This window comes from Oryctolagus cuniculus, chromosome 11 (assembly GCF_051225735.1).
Source record: "Oryctolagus cuniculus isolate XC-2025 breed Fujian yellow rabbit chromosome 11, ASM5122573v1, whole genome shotgun sequence".
In the NCBI taxonomy this organism is placed as follows: Eukaryota; Metazoa; Chordata; class Mammalia; order Lagomorpha; family Leporidae; genus Oryctolagus; species Oryctolagus cuniculus.
In genome coordinates, this window is record NC_142877.1 from 15507991 (window position 1) to 15530310 (window position 22320).

General features: G+C 51.8%; 1 long non-coding RNA gene across 5 annotated transcripts in view; it reads left to right on the forward strand.

The window, feature by feature from the left end:
* Nucleotides 1-22320, forward strand: part of LOC103352311 (uncharacterized) — a 46892-nt gene that overhangs the window by 560 nt on the left and 24012 nt on the right. The window lies entirely within an intron of this gene.

The following is a 22320-nucleotide window of genomic DNA, read 5'->3' on the forward strand; positions in this document are numbered from 1 at the left end:
CCCCTCCCCCTCATGAAGCGCCGGCCTCTTGAGTCGCCCGAAGGTTGGGCTGTGCGTGGGAATCCCACGCTCGCTGCGGGTGCCCGAGAAGGCTGAGCAAGCCCTCCCACGGCGGAGAGCGTGTCCTAAATGCTAGTCTCTACTCCCAGGGTTGGAAAGCGCGGGAATATGCATTTGTGAGTTTATCAATAGAGATGGCATTTAGTGCTGGAGAACGAGGCGAGAACTGAAATGACATTTTTTAAAGTACTTTTTTTTTAAAAAAATATTTTATTTATTTATTTGAAAGTCAGAGTTACACAGAGAGAAGAGGTAGAGACAGAGAGAGAGGTCTTCCATCCGCTGGTTCACTCCCCAATTGGCCACAACGGACCGAACTGCGCCGATCCGAAGCCAGAAGCCGGGAGCTTCTTCCCAGTCTTCCACATGTGGCTTGGTCTCCCTTGTCGATGCAGGGGCCCAAGGACTTTCGCTGCTTTTCCAGGCACATTAGCAGGAAGCTGGATCAGATGTGGAGCAATTGGGACTGGAACCGGTGCCTGTACTGATGCGGTGCTACAGGCAACAGCTTAACTGGCTAGGGCATAGTTGTGGCCCCGACGTTTATCTTTTTTTTTTTTTTTTTTTTTTTAAAGATTTTATTTATTTGAGAGGTAGAGTTACAGACAGTGAGAGAGAGAGAGAGACAGAGAGAAAGGTCTTTCTTCTGCTGGTTCACGCCCCAGATGGCCCCAGTGGCTGGAGCTGTGCCAATCCGAAGCTAGGAGCCAGGTGCTTCTTCCCAGTCTCCCACATGGGTGCAGGGGCCCAAGGACTTGGACCATCTTCCTTTGCTTTCCCAGGCCATAGCAGAGGCTGGATCAGAAGAGGGGCAGCCGGGACTCGAACCAGTACCCGTATGGGATGCTGGTGCTGCAGGTGGAGGATTAACCTACGGCGCCACGGCGCTGGCCCCCTGACATTTATCTTTAAAACTTATTTTTTATTGATTTGCATCTACTCGTTCACTGCCTAGATGCCTGCGATTGCCAGGGCCAGGAGTCAGGAACTCCAACCAGGTCTTCCTGCATCGGGGCAGGACCTGAGTTAGTTAAGGTCACCACCGCCTGTCTCCCACGTTCTGCAGCAGCAGGAAGCTGCAGTCGGGAATTGGGAGCCAGATCCAGGCACAAAGGAATAGGCTTAAACGGAAAGCAGAAGCCCCAGCACCAAGCCCTGGGGTACCAGTGACTCGGAAGGTAGTGAGAGGAGCAGGTTCCTAAGAGGGTAAAGGTTATCATTGAGAATACCTGTTCTTGGTCTTTGTTTTTTATTTTTTTTTTAAGATTTATTTTATTTATTTGAAAGGCAGAGTTATGGGGCCAGGGCCTGCAGTAGGGGAGAATCTCCCCAAATGCTTGCAATGGCCGGGGCTCTGTAAGGCCAAAGCCAGGAGCCAGGAGCTTCTTCCGGGTCTCCGATGTGGGTGCAGGGGCCCAAGGACTTGAGCCATCTTCTGCTGGTTTCACAGACGTTAGCAGGGAGCTGGATGGGAAGTGGAGTAGCCAGGAATTGAATGGGCTCCCATATAGGATGCTGGCATTGCAGGTGGCGGCTTTACCTGCTACTCTACAATGCCAGCTCTAAGAACACCTGCTCTTTAGATGTTTCTGTATTCCTGCTTTTTTTTTTTTTTTTAAGTTTTATTTAATTATTTGAAAGGCAGGGTTACATAGAGGGAGAGAGAAAGATCTTTGCTGGTTCACTCCCCAAATGGCTGCAACAGCCAGGGCTGGGCCAGGCCATAGCCAGGAGCCTGGAACACCATCCAGGACTCCCATGTGGATGGCAGGGGCCCAAGTACTTGGGCCATTCTCAGCTACCTTCTCAGGTGCATTAGCAGGGAGCTGGGTTGGAAGTGGAGCAGCCCTTAAATGGGATGTGGGGATTGTAGGCAGTGGCTTAACTCCCTGTGCCAAAATGCCCCCCCCCCCCCTTGAGTGGGACAACTTCAGTATCCTTTGGCTTCTGGTTGAAATGGGGGCAGTTTTGCCCCACAGGAGACATTTGGAAGAGTGGAGATGCCGGTTGACTTGACTGGGGAAGAGATACATTAATATTGGCATTTAGTGGGTAGAAGTCACACTTAAAGTTAGGTTAAAAATATAGATAGTGGGCCGGCGCCGTGGCTTAATAGACTAATCCTCCGCCTAGCGGCGCCGGCACACCGGGTTCTAGTCCCAGTCGGGGCGCCGGATTCTGTCCCGGTTGCCCCTCTTCCAGGCCAGCTCTCTGCTGTGGCCCGGGAGTGCAGTGGAGGATGGCCCAAGTGCTTGGGCCCTACACCCCATGGGAGACCAGGGGAAGCACCTGGCTCCTGCCATCGGATCAGCGCGGTGCGCCGGCCACAGTGCGCCAGCCGTGGCAGCCATTGGAGGGTGAACCAACGGCAAAAAGGAAGACTTTTTTTTCTGTCTCTCTCTCTCACTATCCACTCTGCCTGTCAAAAAAAAAAATATATATATATATATAGATAGATAGATAGATAGTGGTTAAGCCACCCACTAAAGATGCCTGCGTCTCCCACCGAAGCACCTGTACACTCAGCTCTGCCTCCTGATTCCAGCCTGCTGCTCACGCAGACTGCGGTGAGCAGCAGGGGGAAGGCTCAAGTCATTGGTCCCTTCCACCAGTGGGCAGTGTGGATTGACTTTCCAGCCTCTGGCTCTTGCAGGCATTTGGAGGATGGGCCAGTAGCTGACAGCTCTCTCTCTCTTTCTGCCTCTCAAATAAGTAATTGAAAACTATAGGTAGACATAAAATTTTTAAAAATTTGTGAGCTGTAGTTAGGGAAATGAGAATTCAATAGCATGATAACATTTTCTATTCATCAAATTGTCAGTATTTCAAATCTGTTAAAATAATTGCTTGAGTCAGTTCCCTTAAGAAATCCTGTCTCACTTCTCTCCATGTGTTATGTATTTATCAGACCATACCCTGGGGTTCTGTATTCCTGAAATAAGTCCAAAGATTGCTATAACAAATCACTACCATTTTAGTGACTTTTTTTTTAAAAAACGATTTGTTTATTTATTTGAAAGGCAGTTACAGATAGAGGTAGAGATCGGCAGAGAGAACAATCTTTTTTTAAAAGATTTTATTTATTTATTTTTTTGACAGGCAGAGTGGACAGTGAGAGAGAGAGAGAGAGAGAGAGAAAGGTCTTCCTTTTTCCATTGGTTCACCCCCCAATGGCTGCTGCGGCCAGTGCCCTGCGACCAGCGCAACGCGCTGATCCGAAGCCAGGAGCCAGGTGCTTCTTCTGGTCTCCAAGGCAGGTGCAGGGCCCAAGGACATGGGCCATCCTCCACTGCACTCCCGGGCCATAGCAGAGAGCTGGACTGGAAGAGGAGCAACTGGGACAGAATCCGGTGCCCCGACCGGGACAAGAACCTGGGGTGCTGGCGCTGCAGGTGGAGGATTAGCTTGTTGAGCCACGGCACTGGCCAAGATTTTATTTGAGAGGTGGAGTTACAGACAGTGAGGGGGAGAGACAGAGAGAAAAAGTCTTCCTTCCATTGGTTTACTCCCCAAATGGCTGCAACAGCCAGAGCTGCGCCTATCTGAAGCCAGGAGCCAGGTGCCAGGTGCTTCCTCCTGGTCTCCCATGTGTATGCAGGGCCCAAGCACTTGGGCCATCTTAAACTGCTTTCCCAGGCCACAGCAGAGAGCTGGATTGTAAGAGGAGCAGCCGGGACTAGAACTGGTGCCTCTGCTGCAGGCGGAGGATTAACCTATTGCACCATGGTGCCAGCCCCTGAGAGAACAACCTTCCATCTACTGGTTCACTGCCCAAATGGCTGCAACAGCTAGGACTGGGCCAAAACCAGGAGCTTCCTCTAGGTCTGCCACGTGGGTGCAGGGGCCCCAGATACATGGGCCATCGTCCACTGCTTTCTCAGGCGCATTGGCAAGGAGCTGGATTGGAAGTGGAGCAGCTGGGACATAAACCGGCACCCGTGCGGGATGCTAGCTTTGCTGGCGGGAGCTCAATCCGCTACGTCCCAGTGCCAGCCCCAGTGTAGTAACTTAACGGGACACACATTGACTCTCCTGCGGCTCTGGAGGTCACATGACTGCAGTGGTTCGCTGGGCTCCGGTGGAGGTGGCAGCGGGGCTGCCTTGCTCTGAAAGCTCTCGGGGACGATTCCTTCTGTCGGTGTTTCCCAGCTTCTAACTTTCCCAGTTCTGACTTCATTCTCTGGCGTGTGGGCCCTTTCTGTGTCTTCAAAGCCATTCGCTCTGGTCCAGACCTTTCCGTGCCCACTCTGCCGCTGAGCGCTGCTCCCCACATCCCATCTTCTCTGGCTGTCCTGCTTCCGTGCCGGGAGGGCCCTGGTGATTGCACTGGGACAGCCCCAGCAACCCAGGATTGGCCTCCCTTGTCACACCTGCCAAGTCTCGTTGCTGTGTAAGGCAGCGTCTTCCTAGGTTGTGGGGGTTAGGGCATGGGCATCTTCAGGGGGGCTGTTATTCTGCCTCCTACGAGGACTGCAGGGAAGGTGACTGGGAAGGAGCGCCTGATGAGGTGGGCAAACCCCTGAAGCCAGGAGTGGGGAGGGGCTCCAGGAAGTGGTGGCACCGGTCCATCGCCTTTGAGCAGCACCCTCCCTCCTAGAGCTGTAGGCCCACGGCTGCATGCTCCAGCAGTGGAATGCTCTTTGCCGTTGCAAAGAGTCAGGTGCACGGAACAGGTATTTGCTGCACGACTGCCGTGTGCCAGCCACTGCCATCCATGTTGGAGGCAGCGACGAGGGGCCGTGCGTCTGTAAGCTGTGGCCGCAGCCACTTCTCACCGCCTGTGTTGTCAGTGAGGTTCCGTGGCAGCACAGGCACAGCTGTTCATTTGCACACTGCCTATGGCCGTAACCGTGTATCGAGTAGTCATTTTACTGAGCAGTTGTAGCAGACAGCACCCTGCCCACAATGCCTGGGGTATGGCTACACATCGCGTGCCGATGAGGCCGGTTCTTAGAAGCTCGCGGCTAGGCGTGGATGGTGGGCACGTGCTTACACCAGCCTGCATGCTGTCGCCTTCTGCATAGCTGTGCCGTATGGCATTGCTGTCCTCGGCTGGACTGCCTTGGTGTGCTCCACCAGATTGTCCCAGGAAGTTCTTTTCCTCCCTCAGCTTCCCTGCGATGTATCCAGAGCTCCAGCTCGCCACTGCCATTCCGGTAGGCAACGAGAAATGACTCTTGAATCAGTTAAACGCCCCAGAGCTGGCAGCAAATTCAGCATCGTGGCTGTGTGCGGCCTTTTCCTAAGAACTCAGGTCTCCGACATGGGCAGCAGGGACCTAATACTTGAACCCTCTGCTCACCGGCTGCCTCCCAGGGTGCACATTGGTGAGAAGCCGGGTTGGGGGCAGAGCAGGACCGGGACCTGCCCTCTCCTCCCAGCCCCAGTAGAAGGCAAGGTTCAACAGAGCAGGAATGCTGTCTTTCACTCCTGTGTCCCCAGCACCGAGGAATGCGCTGGACACAGTCACTGTGTAAGTAGAGCCACGCCGTCTGGGCTTGTTCAGAGCCCGTGGGGTGAGACTGCGCTGGGCCCTGGCTTAGCGGCAGGGGCTGGGGAGGCGAGGGCTGGAATCATCCACCTTGGGGCTTGTGCCTGCTCGCGAATGCTGCCCAGATGCACCCCTTGGAGGGCCCTCAGGCTCAGGGGTGCCCTCTCTGGGCCCCACCTTCCCTCCACCGAAACAGAAATTGCGGTGTGGCTAGGGGGCCACAGACGTTGCTGGTGGGAGTGTGAATTGTGACAGTCGCTTTGGAAAACCACATAGCGATGTCTGCCAAAGTGTCCACAAAAGCTGAAAGCTGCCAGTGGCTTCCCCTGTGACCTGGCAGTTCCATACCCAAGGGAATCGTGAACAGAAGCCCCGCCAAAGACCCATGCTGGGGATTCACCTGAGCGCCACATGCAGTAGCCCCTAAGCTCCCCGGCTCTCCAGTGGACCATCTGCAGAACAGGCAAACGAGTCGCATGCCGCTCATGCCACCGCTCAGCCATCAGCGAAGGTCCTGAATGATGCAGAGGGAAGACACGAAGGCCCCCTCCCTGGCATCTTCTAGGTTTGTGCGGTGGAAAAGCAGGCAAAACTGCTCCACTGTGCTAGAACACGTGGTGGTGACCAGTGGGGCCTCCGGGGTCCCAGTCAGTTTTTGTTTCTTGAGCTGGATGCTGGTTACACAGGTGCTCTCTGTTTTGCAAAACTCTGTTGCAGTGTAAACGCACGGTTTGTGCACTTGGCCGTATGTCTGTCTGTCGTACTTCACTTGAACATGGAAACCAGTAGGGGTGATAAATCTCGAGAAAAATTGCAACTTCTTACTTTATCTAAGCCCCCCTACACCTCTACTAAGGATTTGATTTCTAGTCTTTACCCTTGAATGCCAATTTGTCTAAATTAATTGTTTATGGTTTTTTTGGGGGGTGGGTGGGTGGGAGGGGAGAGGCTTTGTTTTCCCATCAGGTTTTCTCTAAGTTAAGGTGCTCCAGGGCCCTGAAGGCGTGGCTTGCTCGCCACCTGGTGGCTAATCCTTGTGACTGCAGTGGCAGAAAGCCCTCTGGCCAGCTCAGACAGGTCTTTGCAGGCTCCCTGAATCCAAGTCTTCTAATTGCCAACCTCTGTATTCATCCAGAAACTTCCTGGCTCTTACTTGACTAACTCCTCTGACGAGTTTGCTGCCTAACTAGACACCCAAGGCTGTTGTTGGACATCTTTCACTGTGCGTTGTTCTTTATATAAAGTAAACCATTGCTGCGTTGAAGTGTCCCAGTTTTGCTTGAAGCTGTGCAAATACTGCATCTGTTTCCCACCAAGAGGGTCTTTCAGACACTGGGGCGGCACCCGGGTCCTCCATGCGTGACTTGTCTTCTGGCCGAATGTCCTTAGCCCTCCAAATCTCCCTGTTGTGAGCTGGTTTTGAGTCTCCATTGTCTGCCTGCCGATCTCTCCTGTGCTCAGACAGGAGACCTGAGGTGTGACCTTCAGAGCTGACCTTGGTCCTCCTGGATGCGTCTGCAGTCGTGTTGTTCGCTAGTTATGAGCCACGGCTGCTGTTTGCATGGTGGCAGCTGGTGCCTGGTTCCTGACTCGGTCCCCTGGGCCAGCTCCCTGTGGCGGACAATGTTTGTGTTCAGCGTGGAAGTAGGGCGGGCAGGCGGCAGAATAGAAACGCAGTGTCTGCTGACCTTGGGCAGGGGGCGCTGCTCAGGGTCCCCGGGCAGTGGGGGGATGGAGACACTGAGGGGGAGGGCCTGGTTGGCTGTGGTTAAGCGAAGAGCACAAGGCCACGGGGCAAATCAGAAGATAACACTCAGCACTGGGAGCACACTCCTGTCAGTACTGTGGGCCGCAGGCCTGTCAATCTCATGAGGGGGTGGGTGTTTGGCCTGGTGGTTAAGATGCTGGTTGGGATGCCAGCTACTAGCGTTGGAGTGCCTGGGCTGGAGTCCTGGCGCTGACTCCTGGCTCCATCTTCCTGCCAGTGCGGACCCCGGGAGGCAACAGGTGAAGGCTCAGCTTGTTGGATCCCTGCCACCCACGTGGGAGACCTGGATTGAATTCCTGGTTTCTTGTTCTGGCCCTGGCCCAGCCCTGGCTGTTGTGGGCATTTAGGGGAGGGAACCAGTGGGTGGACGCTCGCTCTCCTATCAAGGAATGAAAAAGGAAGTCCTGCAGGAGGCAAAGCTGGGGTCCCGGCGCAGGACTTCTCTGGAGCTGGCACGCGTGGTTTTCTGTTCTGAGCTGGCCCTGAGCCTGTGGCTGGCAGTCATTTTAGCCATCGTTAGTTCCAGGTGCTGTCACTTGGACAGACCGAAGCTGAAGCACGTTGCTGGGTGCCTTGAGGTTGCTCGTGCCTTCCACTCACCACAGCCCTGTTCTGACAGCGAGGCCGCAGCAAACGGTGGCCCTCCGGGGTCACAGGGCGGGGGAGTGAGCGAAACTGCAGCAAGCCAGCGGCACAGATGCCCTCCTGGGAGAGTGCAGGGAAGCGAGTCCTTCCTGCACCTTTCCTGGCCCAGGCAGGACACGTCACCAGGAACAAGACAGAGCCAGTCGGGCCAGCCCACGGTTGTGTTGCAAGGCCACGGTGCTCAGACGTCAGTGAGCCCTGCTCACCGTGCGGGCTCCACGGTGAGAGGTGGCTCTCGGGATCTCTGTGTCTGACATCCTCCGCAGGACTACAGCCCAGGTCACCATACTGGACAGGGAAGAACTAAGGGGACGGAAAGCCGATCAGTGGCTGTCTGGGGCTGGTGACTTGGGGAGGGGATTGACTGCAAGGCGGCAGGAGATCTTCCTGGAGTGAGTGACAGGAATGTACCCTCTCTGGTTCTGGTAGATTGATTTGCGAAAACCCCTCTAACTGTATAGTTGAAATGGGTAAATTTAAAAAAAAATTATTTTTATGTGAAGGGCAGAAAGAGAGAGGGAGAGAGAGAGAATCAGACACCCATATGCTGACAACAGCCAGGGCTTGGCCAGGCCAAAGCCAGGAGTTCCATCTGAATCACCCATGTGAGTGGCAGGACCCAAGTACTTGAGCCATCACCTACCTGCTGCCTCCCAGGGTACACATTAGCAGGAAGCTGGAATCAGGACAGAGCTGGCACTTGAAACAGGCACTCTGAGATAGGCTGTGGGTATCCTGAGTGGCATCCTAACCACTAGACCAATGCCCTCCCCCCTTACTCTTTGTGTGGCCTGAAGACCCCGTTCCTCCCCAAGCCTCTTACCCGTCAGATGGGTGTGGTAATGATGCCATGGCATCCAGCTGTTGCCAGTGTGGGTGGAGGCCATGGGCACAAGTGTGGGTGTTGCAAAGATGTTTTCTAAACAGAAAGCATGAACAAAGGCTCCACCTTTCAGGATTTTTTTTTAAAGTTTATTTAAAAGGCAAAGTGACACAGAGGGACAGAGAGAGAGAGGAGGAGGAGAGAGAGAGAGAGAAAGACCGCTGGTTCATTCCCAAATGGCTGCAATGGCCAGGTCAAACCCAGGAGCTCCATCGAGGTCTCCACGTGGGTGCAGGGGCCCAAGCACTTGGGCCAACATCTGCTGCTTTTGCAGGCGCAGTTGCAGCCAGCGGGATTAGAAGCAGAGCAGCCGAGACCTGAACTGGGACTCCAGTGCAGATGTCAGCGTTGCAAGCAGTGGCTTAACCCGCCAAGCCAGAGCATCCGCCCCATCTTCCAGGATTTGTCATGCACGGCTTTTCACCCGTAGTTCCTCTGGATTGAAGATCATTTCTTGTCTCTGATCTGTGCAAACAGCCTCCTCTGGCCCCTCGTGGGCTCTGGGAGGAGATCGGTGGAAGGCACAGGGAGAGGCGTGATTGGCTGTGAGGAGGGTGAGGGGAGAGTTAAGCGGCCTGTTCTGAATTCAGGCCCAGGCTGGCAGGAGCTGCAGACAATCAGCTCTTGCCTCAAGGGCTCAGTGGTGTCTGGAAAGAATTAATGGCCAGGAAAGGTGTCTGCCAATTATCTTTCCACTCAAGGTGCAGAGATTAGAAGAACACAGCTGAGCCCATTTCAGATCCAGGCCTCCCAGCACTGGCAGGCAATTTCCTCCTTACAAGCCCCCTCCCAGGAGAGGGGTGTCAGGGGTCCTTCCTTGGAGGCTATGATCAGACTTGTAAGTGTGTGCAAAGACATTCCATGTTCCCACAGAGAACAGTGTAAGAGAAGAGGGCACATGTACCTCCTGGTTTGAGTTGTCCCAGAAGTGGGCCGCAGGAGAAGGATTCAGGTATGTGCCGTGGTTATGGGGGATGACCCCTGGAATCCCCGTGACAGGGGTAGAGAACAGAGATGGGGCACGGGGATGCACCAACAAGCCAGCCGCACTGTGGGTGACGCTGGGTAATGAGTATGCAAATTGCCTCTCAGATCATCCCACCCAGTGGCGGGTACTTACACACCGACTCGGGGGTTGTTCGTTGAGGGCAGCCCCAGGGGTGTTAATGACCCATCCTTCCAAGTTCTAGGACAGGAGTCACAGCAGTTGGCAGCTGGTGTGCTCTGAGATGCTGAGGCCTCGGGGGTGAGCCAGGTACCCACAGAGTCTGCTCCAGCATGGCCCGAAGGTCTGCTCTGACACCTCTGATCTCATCTAATCCCCACGACCATCCAGGATGGACTGCGTGTCACCTCCTTTTCACGGATCTGCTGTTCAGGGCTGGGACCAGGGGAGGTGGGTGAAGACCTCTTCCCAGGTGCACGGTTTAAGGGAGCATCAGAAAACACAGCAATCAGATAATATGTTACTGCTACATTAAAGAATGAATGCAGGGAAATCCGTGATGAGCAAAATATCAAAATTCTTAATCAACGCTGAATCAGTGACGGTGCTGAGCCCAGCCACACGGAAGCCTGAGGCAGGAGGATAAATCAGTACTCTGATCTTGTTCAGCGTGGGCCTTTTGCATTCATTTTGACTTTTAAAAATTACCGCATTAAAACACCATTTATCTTGATTACTGAGTTTTTTGGTACACCTTTACATTTGGTTCCCTGCAGGGAGCATCTCTGCTCATCCCAGTCCTGGCCCTACTGCCCCATCCTAAGCATCCTTTCTCGGTGGGTGAGCACTCATACTCAGTCCACGTAGCTGCTCAAGGTAGAAATGGTAGGTGGGTGGGGGGCTGGGGCCAGCACTGCGGTGTAGTGGGTAAAGCCACTGCCTACAGCACCTGCATCCCATTTGAGCACTGGTTCAATTCCCAGCTGCTCCACTTCCAGTCCAGCTCCTTGCTGATGGGCTGGGAAAAACAGTGGAAGATGGTCCACGTGCTTGGGCCCCTGCATCCACGTGGGAGATCTGGATGAAGCTCCTGACTCCTGGCTTCAAGCTGGCCCAGCCCTAGCTGTTGTAGCCATTTGGGAATAAACCAGAGGATAGAAGATTCTCTCTCTGCCTCTGCCTCTTGCTCTCTTTAATTCTTTCACATAAATAAATAAATCTTTAAAAAAGAAACTGGGGGCCGCATGTTTGGAGCAGGGGTTAAGGTGCTACTTGGAAGCCCACATTCCATGTTGGAGCACCTGGGTTTGAGTGCCAGCTCCGCTTCTGTGCCAGCTTCCTGCTAATGTGCACCCTCTGAGGCAGCAAGTGTGTGGTTCCCTGCTGTTCATGTGGGAGTCTTGGACCCAGCTCCTGGCTTTGGCCTGGTCCAACCCCAGCTGTTTGTAGGTATTTATGGAGTGAAACAGCAGATGGAAGGTCTCTCACGTAAATAAAAACATAAAAAACTGGGGTTTCCTCCCCCCATCCTCCCTGAGCGGTGCCCCTCCTGATCTTCCAAGCCCACCTCCAAGTCTCTGTCACGTCTGCTCTCTTTCCCCATCTCATTGCCGTGACCCCCACAGGAGTGGCTGCTTGGCTTTCCCTGCACGCTCTGCTGTGTCCTGCAGGTCAGGGCTCCTGGCAGCTGTGAGAGTCTCTGGTCCCCTCACAGCTGCAGATCCTCTCTTCTGTGTTCACTCTCCTTCCAGGATGAAATCTCTTACCCCAGGCTGCTTGCAAAAGATACACACACACACACACACACACATTTACTGGGAAGGCAGAATTAGAGGCGGACTCAAAGGCAGAGAGAGAGAGAGAGAGAGAGAGAGGTCTTCCATCCACTGGTTCACTCCCCAAATGGCTGCAATGGCCAGAGCTGGGCTGATCCAAAGTCAGGAGCCTGGAGCTTCTTCCAGGTCTCCCATGTTCTTCTACTTCCCAGGCACATTAGTAGGGAACTGGATGGGAAGTGAAATAGCCAGGACTTGAACCAGTGCCCATATGGGATGCTGGCATTGCTGGCTGTGGCTTTACCTGCTACACCAGAGTACTGGTCCCATGGGGCTCTGTTTCTGATGCCAGGGTTTGGATGTAGTTTGTTCCCAAAGTTCATGTGCTGCAAGTTTGGTTCCTACTGTGGCTATGTTAAGAAATAGTGGGACTTTTTTTTTTTTAAAAGATTTATTTTATTTATTTATTTGAAAGGTGGAGTGACAGAAAAGGAGGAAGAGAAAGAGAGATTTTCTGTCTGCTAGTTTGCTGCCCAAGTGGCTGCAATGAGCAGGGCTGGAACAGGCCTAAGCCAGGAGTTTGGAACTCCAACCAGATCTCCCACGTGGGTGGCAGGGGACCAAGTACTTGGGCCTTCTCATCTGCTCTATCCGAGGCACATTAGCAGGGAGCTGGATCCAAAGAGGAGCAGCCGGGACTCCAACTGGCGCTTCGGTGAGGGAAGCCAGCATTGCAAGCAGTGGCTTAACCTGCTGGCCACGACCCAACACTGTCCCAATGTTATTCTTCTAATTACATTTTCTCTACATTTCTCTCCTTCCTTGGTTTCATCTCCAGGCATGGAGATTACCTATTATGGGGTGGACATGTTTCTGACCTCACCCATGGATTCCCACCTCTCATTGCTTATAATAAACTCCAGACGCAGGGCCTCAAGCTTTGCCCTTGTATAGTGGGCAGGTTTTGTATTTAGGAACTTCCTTCCACCTCCCAACCAGGCCAGTTTTTAAGAGTGCTGCCTTCATTCAGACTTGGGGCTAACCTGTGACCTCTTGATTTTAGGTGATGTCAGCACTCCTCTTAAAGGAATCAGCGCTTTAGATATCACGTCTAGGAAGTGCTGGGAGAAGGGACATGGAACATTGTGAATGAGGGGGTGAAATGCTCATCTGCCTGATGGTTTTAGAAATACTATCCCCTTGGCACAGATGAATCCCCAAGTTCCCAGGACCTGTGCTCATCTCCTGGGCATTCGTTATTTCTGGAGAGTTCTGGCCACTTCTGTTCTCATTCCTCTCCACACAGGGTGGTGTGTCCTCTTGTCTCAGAGGCGAGTTTGTCTTGGGGCCACCCACTCGGCTCACTCACTTAAGTCCCTAGTGGATACAGGGGCTCCTTGAGTCCCTGATCCAGATTTGGGATGGACATTTCCACGAGGAAAAGGGAGACCTGGGTCCTGATCCTGGACCTGATTGATTCTGGTGAGGTCTCCGAGTGGACAGTGGGAAGACAGGTTGCTGGAAGGATTAAATGAGATGATGTGTGTCCGTGATGCTTCGTGCAGCAGCTGGCCCGGACTTGCTCTGTGTTCTGTTTCCATGGCCTCCTGCCTCCCCTGTTCTCTGAGCTCAGCCTCCCTAGTTTAGAATCCTGCACACACACAGCCCCGCCCCCAGCACAGCCTAGTTTGTTAAATCACCTGTGAAAGATAACCCAGCTCTCCAGCACCTGACTGTGTGGCTGTCGTTGAACAGGGATCCCGTGTGCGTGGGCAGCAGCTGACCAGAGCTCTGGTTATTAGTGAGATTGCTTCAGCACAGAGCCAGGTGTGTTGGTGTTCAGGCCTGCGATTGACCTTGGAGTTGAGGATTCCCAAATGTGGTCTGATTATTTAATCATCATCATTATTGTCATAACACACACACACACACACACACACACACACACACGGACACATTGTGGGCCCTGGCTCCTGTGTGGGAAGCTTGGATCAGCAGAGGTATTGGGTTAAGGGAAGTGAGTGGGGGAAACAGTAGAGAGGCCAGAGGTCCCTCCAGGTACCTGCATCCACCCCTTGCCAGATCACTCACCTGTCCAGCCCTGAGAACTTGCATCACACCTGTTCCGAGGTCAGTGTACACACAGGTGGCTGAGACAGAGCTACAGATCCCAGGGTGCAGTGACCCCTGGGGCCCTCCTCTGTCCTGACCCGCCCAGCCCCTCTGTGCTCTTGCTGCAGCCACAATGACATCGTCCTGGTGGCCCCCTCTGAGCCTCCCACCTGCCCTGCCAGCCCCCTGTGCTGGTGTCGCCTCCCCCACTCCTCCCATGGCTGCTTCTCATCCTCAGGTGTTGGCTCTCAGGTCCCCTCTTCAAAGAAGTCTTCCTGGCCCGCCCTGCATAAAGTGAGTCCTACAGACATAGCACCTCACTGCCTTCGTGGCGTCTGTCACAGTCTGTCCCTTCCACCAGACTGCACCCCACAAGGGCCAGCGCCTCTATCCGCAGCACCTAGAATGGGATTTTTTTTTTAATTTATTTGAAAGGCAGAGTTACAGAGAGAGACAGAGAGAGAGATCTTCCATCTGCTGCTTCACTCCCCGAATGGCTGCAACGACCAGGTTTGGGCCAGACCAAAGCCAGGAGCTTTCTCCTGGTCTCCCACATGGGTGCAGGGGCCCAAGCACTTGAGCCACGCTCCACTGCCTTCCCAGGTGCATCAGCAGGGAGCTTGATGGGAAGTAGAGCAGCCGGGACTGGAACGAAACCAGTGCCCGTATTGGATGCCGGCACCGCAGGTGGCAGCTTTACCACGGCACCAGCCCGTAGGATGTGATCAGTATAAACACTTGGGAACGCATCTGCACTTCCCCTTTCTACTTCATCATCTTACACGAATTTCACAGGCAGCCGCTGGGCCATCTGGCTGACTCACACCGGGAATAACTTCTGGGGTCAGTTCTTCTCAACTCCTCAGAAGCAGCTGGGGTTGGATCATCCAATGTGCAGTGCTTGAGCCTCCCTGGAATTTATCTTGTACTTGCATTGCCAAGTCTAACCCTGCTGTGCCGCTTTTCTTTTCTTTTTTAAATGTTTAACTGTCATATAATAATTATATGTGTGTATGGGATATAATGTGATCTTTCAATACATGTATACATTGTGTAATGGTTAACTGGGTAGTTAATGTATCTGTCACCTCAAACATTTATGTTTGTGGTGAAAACATTAACAATTCTCTCTACTACTTTTTTAGGGGGATATACACCACAACACTGTGAATTAAGTCACCCTACTGCTGAACTTACTCCTCTGAGCTGGCTGTACTTTTGTGGCTGTTGACCAATCTCCCCGTCACTGCAGCCTCCACTCCTCCCAGCTTCTAGTAGCCACTGTTCTATTCTGTACTCAGATGAGATGAGTTTTTCTAGATTCCACAACTGCATGAGATTATGGTTCCTTTCCAGTAAGCGATTCTCTCGGCATCTGGTGAGGGGAAGTCAGGGAGTAGAAGCTAATTTTTACTCAGAACTTACTACAAGGGGACTTCCAGAAGTTCATGGAAAATGGGATGAAAAGTTTCTTTTGGTGCAAAACATTTTTGAAATCCATGCATAACAAGCATCTTCAAAAACTCATAAAATATATATTATGAAGATACTAGGCGTGGATGTCAAAATGTTTTTGCATCAAAAAAAACTTACCTTTGAATCCATTTTTTAATTTTTTTAAAGATTTATTTATTTATTTGAAAGAGTTACAGAGAGACAGAGGCAGAGAGAGGGAGAGAAAGGTCTTCTATCTGCTGGTTCACTCCCCAGATGGCTGCAATGGCCGGAGCTGCGCCAGTCCAAAGCCAGGAGCCAGGAGCAGGTGCAGGGGTCCAAGAACTAGGGCCATCTTTTTTTTTTTTTTTTTTTTTTTGACAGGTAGAGTTAGAGACAGAGACAGAGACAGAGACAGAGAAAGGTCTTCCTTCCATTGGTTTACTCCCTAATGGCCAAATGGCCGCTACAAGCCAGGAGCCAGGTGCTTCTTCCTGATCTCCTATATGAGTGCAAAGGCCCAAGCTCTTGGGCTATTCTCCACTGCCCTCCTGGGCCACGGCAGAGAGTTGGACTGGAAGAGGAGCAACCAGGGCTAGAACCTGGCACCCAAATGGGATGCTGGTGCTGCAGGCTGAGGATTAACCAAGTGAGCCATAGCGCTGGCCCCAACTTGGGCCATCTTCCATTGCTTTCGCAGGCCATAGCAGAGAGCTGGATTGGAGGAGGAACAGCCGGGACTCGAACTGGCAATCATATGGGATGCCAGTGCTGCAGACCCAGGGCTTTAACCTGCTACACCACAGTGCCAGCCCTGAATTCCATTTTATCATGAACTTTTTTTTTTTTCCCCAAAGAAACCTCTTATTTGAGGAATACAAACTTCATGCATTTCATAAGTACAACTTTAGGAATATAGTGGTTTCATAAACTTTTGAAGTATCCATGTATGAAAACTGTGAACTTGGACAAATTAATCCCTGTAGACTGCAATTTTCCCACATTTAAGAATGGAAGGCTGGCACCGTGGCTCACTAGGCTAATCCTCTGCCTGCGGCGCCGGCACACTGGGTTCTAGTCCTGGTTGGGGCACCGGATTCTGTCCCGGTTGCCCCTCTTCCAGGCCAGCTCTCTGCTGTGGCCCGGGAGTGCAGTGGAGGATGGCCCAAGTGGTTGGGCCCTGCACCCACATGGGAGACCAGGAGACCAGGAGAAGCTCCTGGCTTCGGATCAGCGTGATGTGCCGGCCGCAGCGGCCATTGGAGGGTGAACCAACAGAAAAGGAAGACCTTTCTCTCTGTCTCTTTCACTGTCCACTCTGCCTGTCACAAAAAAAAAAAAAAAAAAAAAAAAAAAAAAAAAAAAAAAGAATGGAATAACAGTAATACAGGATTTTTTTACCCTAGTACCATGGACATTTTGGGTTGGATCCGATTTTGCTGGGTGGACTGTGTGTTCCATGCATTGCGGGATGTTTGGCAGCATCTAGATGCCAGCAGCAAACCCAGTTATGACAGTCAACAATGTCTCAACGTTGTCGGATGTCCCCCGGGAGCACGGCCTCATCTGCTCCTCCCAAAGAAAACCGCTCCAGTAATACCTGCCTTCTGGGACTGGTGGCACTTTAAAAGTGATAGGTCATGCTATGTGCTTATTGTCATCACGTCTGGCATGGAATAAGGATTTTATATGTGTATATGTACACTTTTAAAATTAATACAATATTGTGATTATTGACATTGTAAGCCTGAGGGCCACAGGAGTTTCAGGGAAGAGAGGCGCGTGTAGGGAGGCAGGCAGCCCGGGAAAATCGACTTTTGTGGAGATGGTGCACCGGAGCTGTTCTGTCTGTGCTGCCAACTATGAGAGTTAATGTTTCAGGAAACTTTGCGAACGGGTTGTCAGGCACAGCCATCCTTGCAGCTGGCGAGGGTAGAGGTGCTTATGCTGTGGGAATTGGCAAGCACTACGTGGCATGGCAGAACTTTATTTTCTGAGAGCTACCTGGCTGGCCACAGTGCTTCTCTGTTAATATGCTGAATGGTAAGACCTTGTGGCAGGTCTGTTAACCACTTCCAGTCTGATAGAGTGCTGGAGGCAGACGACATTCTGAGACACCAGCAATGGCTCTGCTCCGATAGGACACCAAAGCCTGTCATTTCGAGTGGTGACAAAGTCACCCTTGCAGATTTGAAGGAAATGCTGACTTTCAGGTAGAAGTAGGAGGAACTAAGGATGTATTTTTTTTTGGTCTATGGACCCCCCTGAATTCTACTCACGGACCTCGGTTAAGAACCTCTGCACCTGCTGCCGTGGTTACTTAGAGCCAGTTGTCTGCTTTGATTCTAGATTGTTTGCGCTTCCTTGGGGGAAATAGCCTCATGGGGACACAGTGTTATGAGTTGAACTAGAACACAAATTATTTTCTGGCCAGCGCTGCGGCTCACTAGGCTAATCCTCCACCTGCAGTGCCGGCACCCCGGATTCTAGTCCCGGTTGGAGCACTGGTTCTGTCCTGGTTGCTCCTTTTCCAGGCCAGCTCTCTGCTGTGGCCTGGAAAGGCAGTGGAGGATGGCCCAAGCGCTTGGGCCCTGCACCCGCATGGGAGACCAGAGGAAGCACTTGGCTCCTGGCTTCGGATCCGCGCAGCGCTGGCTATAGTGGCCATTTGGGGGATGAACCAATGGAAGGAAGACCTTTCTCTCTGTCTCTTTCTCTTTCTCACTGTCTAACTCTGCCTGTAAAAAAAAAAAAAAAAAGAATACAAATTATTTTCTTTTCAATCATGCCCATGATTCAGATGACCAAGGTTGAGAACATGCTGCCCCCAAATATGGCACCTTGGACTATGGAGTCTTTTCAGGGAAGGCCTTTGAGTAGATGGCAGAAATGGGAGGCTCCCTGACTCCTCCTCCGGCCCCTTCCCTGGTGGCAGGCCGCCTCACCCTCCTACAAGAGGGGTCCTCCCCATGCCTGGAGCTCAGAACACCTTGTCTCTGAAGGGGAACGTGGAGAAGAACCTGAACACACAGACCTTGCTAAGTCGCCGTTTCCTACTGTAGATCAGACCTGCAATCTACTGCTTCATCAAGCCTGGCATAAGAAATGCACAGATTTGCATATTTCTTTGGGTCCTCATTTCCTTCCGAAGTCGCCTGTGTCATATAAAACTTATCAAAAAATTTGTGTGGTTTAACAAAAACCAAAGGAATGTGCTCCCGCAGCCCATGTCCCCACTCCTGGCTTGGGCTCCGAATTGCAGCTTCCTGCTCTTGGGAAGCAGTGGTGATGGCTGGAACAGCTGGGTTCCTGCACCCTGGTGAGAGACATGAGTTGGGTTCCTGGCTCCCAGCTTCAGCCTGCTCCAGCCCCGGCTGTAGGAATTTGGAGAGTGAACCAATGGAGAGGAACTTGTTCTCTTTCTCCCTGCCTCCTCCCAAATAAAAAAGAGCCAAAAAACAAAATGAAGGGGGAAAAAAAACCCCTCTGTTCTAGTGGACACATTTGGTGGTAAAGTGTAAATGAACTAGGGCCTCAGGATCAGACAGAACTGGGTGTGAATTCCAAGTCTGCTGGTTACCTCGGTGGGCAAACCTTCATTTCCTGTCTGTAAAGGGAGAACTTCAACCTCACGGGTGGTTGTGGGGATTAAATAAAAGGATGTATTTAAAGTGCTTTAAGAGAGGCCTGGCGCCCAGTAGAGTTTGTGTATGTGTGTGTGTGTGTGTGTGTGTGTTGTGTGCACGGGGCGGGGAGGGGGACTTTATAACATCTCTCTCCCACCCACAGTGCCTGCAGGGATGCCTGGATGTGAGCAGGTAATGTTAGTACCAGATTACACCCCAGATGGCGCTCCTGGCTCATCTTTCCTTTTAGTTTCCATCTGTCTGAAATATTTGTGATGTGTACATTGGGCAGAACAAATAGAATTATGACTCACTTTTCACAATTGTGTAGCGGATTTCACATACTTGCATGCTTGATTTTCCACCATATTTCCAGCTGTTTTCTTACCCTTCCTCAGGGTGTTCCAGTGGGACAGGGCGCCGTAGCCACCCCCCATCCTTTCCCCGCATTCTCTCTCTTGCTCTGCCTGGAGGCGTCACTGTTCCCAGGCACAGGACACTTTTCCTGCTCATTAGAATCTCGAGCCGAGATAAAGGAGGGCAGAGCCATTAGATAGCAATTTATATGTAAATGTGGATGGTGTCAAAGAGAGAGCGGGCTCCTGTTCTTTAGGCAAATTCAAGTTGGGACTTTGTGGGGAGCGGGCTTCGTTGGAGTCCAGACAGACTCTGAAAGCCGCACCGCCTCCTGTTGGTGAGTAGTGTGCAGAGCCAGTAGGATGGACTCCAAACGTCGTGAGTAGTGTGCAGAGCCAGTAGGATGGACCCCAAAGCCAGCACTTGGCCTTCTGTGGGGCTCCTGAAAGGTCAGGGGCCCCTCACCAACCGCAGCCTCCCACTCCATCTCTTCATTTGTTTGAGTTTTTTCAGGCTTTTCAGGCTGGCGTAGACTCTTTGCTTTGTTTGATCAGAACTTTGTTATTGCCCCTCTGAGGCTGAAGCAGGATCAGACCGACCTTGAGCTTCCTCTCTGACCTTGCAGGATCCTGCCACGCTGCTTTAGAGAAAAATCTCGCCTTAGCTTGCCTTGCGCAAGCGCTCTCTTGAACTGACTCACTGATCCCCTACCCTTTAGGTGTCCTGTGAGTGATTTTGTGTCCGTACCTGCCACCCTGCTCTCTGGCGTAAGTCTCCATTTGTCCTTGCTGAATCAGGGTTGAGTCCAGTCTCTCTCCTGCTCAGGTGCCCACTGCAGTTCTCTGTGCTTGTCAAGATGGCCCTTCTTGAACTGTGTTTGCCTGTTGTTTTTAACAAGTGTCACAAATGCTTATTTTTTTTTTTTTTGACAGGCAGAGTGGACAGTGAGAGAGAGAGACAGAGAGAAAGGGCTTCCTTTTGCCGTTGGTTCACCCTCCAATGGCTGCCACGGCCGGCGCGCTGCGGCCGGCGCACCGCGCTGATCCGATGGCAGGAGCCAGGAGCCAGGTGCTTTTCCTGGTCTCCCATGGGGTGCAGGGCCCAAGCACCTGGGCCATCCTCCACTGCACTCCCTGGCCACAGCAGAGGGCTGGCCTGGAAGAGGGGCAACCGGGACAGAATCCGGCGCCCCGACCGGACTAGAACCCGGTGTGCCGGCGCCGCTAGGCAGAGGATTAGCCTAGTGAGCCGCGGCGCCGGCCTACAAATGCTTATTTTTTAATGTGATTTTTTTTTCTTTAACAAGCTTGGAACTTGGAGCTGAGGGGAAGTGAGTTGCACACTCCACTGATAAAGATTGAAGTACAGTGCTTGCTCCTTACTCTCAGAGAATATATATTTTTAATAAGGTATATATTTATTTTTTAAAGATTTATTTTATTTATTTGAAAGACAGTTACAGAGAGAGGTAGAGACAGAGAGCAAGAGAGAGAGAGGTCTTCCATCCGCTGGTTAACTCCCCAGATGGCCGCAAGGGCCAGAACTGCACCTATCCGAAGCCAGGAGCCAGGAGTTTCTTCTTTGTCTCCTACATGGGTGCAGGGGTCCAAGCACTTGGGCCATCCTCCACTGCCCTCGTGGGCCACAGCAGAGAGCTGGATTGTGCAGGCGTACACCTTCCGGATAGGTTAACGCCGGCGAGACCTCGGAGACACCAGACGCGTTTATCGGCTTTTCAGCTTCCACTTTATTTTTCAGCAGACTCGCGTTACATGTCGCGAACGCCCGCCCTGTTACCGGCATTCATTCACAACTCATTCATTCACAACTCCTTACTTACTACTCGCATTCATTCACTCTCCGTCTTTTACCAGCGTTCATTCATTCACTCCCGCCCACCGTCCACCTATTTATATATATCATTCACGGAAAACATGTTACCAACTAAGTGTGGGAAACATGCAATAACAGGATGCTTAAAGTCAAAACAGGATCTTGCAATTAGCAACGGGCAGGGTGGAAAAAGCCCAGCACTAAACTTCTTGTCGGGAGCGGCACAGCTGGCCAGGCTGTCCCGTTCCCCGACATCTCCCCCTTATTTCTTTGCAAAATGGAGTGGTACTGTGCCTGTCTTAGGTGACCAAGAGCATCTATCAGGCTTACCCGTCATTGGCACATGAACATGAGGTGTGGAGGGAGCGTTCATGCCCTGTCTTAGGTTGCCTTGAAGACCTCTCAGAACTTACCCGTCTTTGACTACCATTCCAGCAGATTCAGCCACACCTGAATCTGTCCATTTTGCATGGGGTACTGGTTATTGAATGTTAGCTGGCTTGTTTAACCACCATTTGCGTATTAACAGCCCTTGCAAGATCCGAACAATAATTGATCCTGTTATTAACATGCTACCCAAAAGACGGGACTGATTAGCAGCAAATGAAAAGTGGTTGTAGGGGTAGGTGGTAACACAAACTGCAGTAGATCGAATAACACAGGGTATGCCAACCAGGCCTAATCTTGCAATAAATCCGTTCATTAACAGCTGAATAGCAGTATATCATCAAGTGCCTGGGCGGTAGATCTTGTGATGCTATCAAGTATGGATAGTGTGGAGGTTTGGCTCACGGCCATGCCAATAGCTGCCTAACAAGCTGATAACGCTGCAATTACTGCAACGACAACCACGGTGACTCCAAAGTCTCTCCTGTGTTGAACAGCCATAGAGAAGTCCTTCTCAGGCAAATACATAACTGGAGAGGGAGAGGTAGGGCTCTCAAGAGACCCCAATACTCATCCAGCTTGGCCATCGTTGGTGACAGTGGCGTCATTATTAGTCATCTTGCCACTCTATTGTTCTTGTCCGTCTTTCTGGAGTCCAGATTGGATTTTTTTTCTTCCTGTGGGAGAAAACAAACAGCGCCTCGTACCCTTCTTATTAAAGGGTATGGGCCTTTCCATTTGTTATCTTGTGGGTCTTTCCACATAATCATTTTTCTAACGTGTGGCTGAACTTCTGTCGGTTCATAGGGTTTATTACTATTGGGGGTCTGTTCTGAGATTACATGACGTTCTGCCGGGGTGAGACCATCAGCTTTTTTATTTAAAAAATTTATGGTAAGTAAGGCGAGGTTGAGAATGTCTTTAGGGGAACGGGATAGTGCCCCTATTCCCCCTTTTTGTTTTAATACAAAGTTTTTCAGATACAGATTAGTGCGTTCCACAA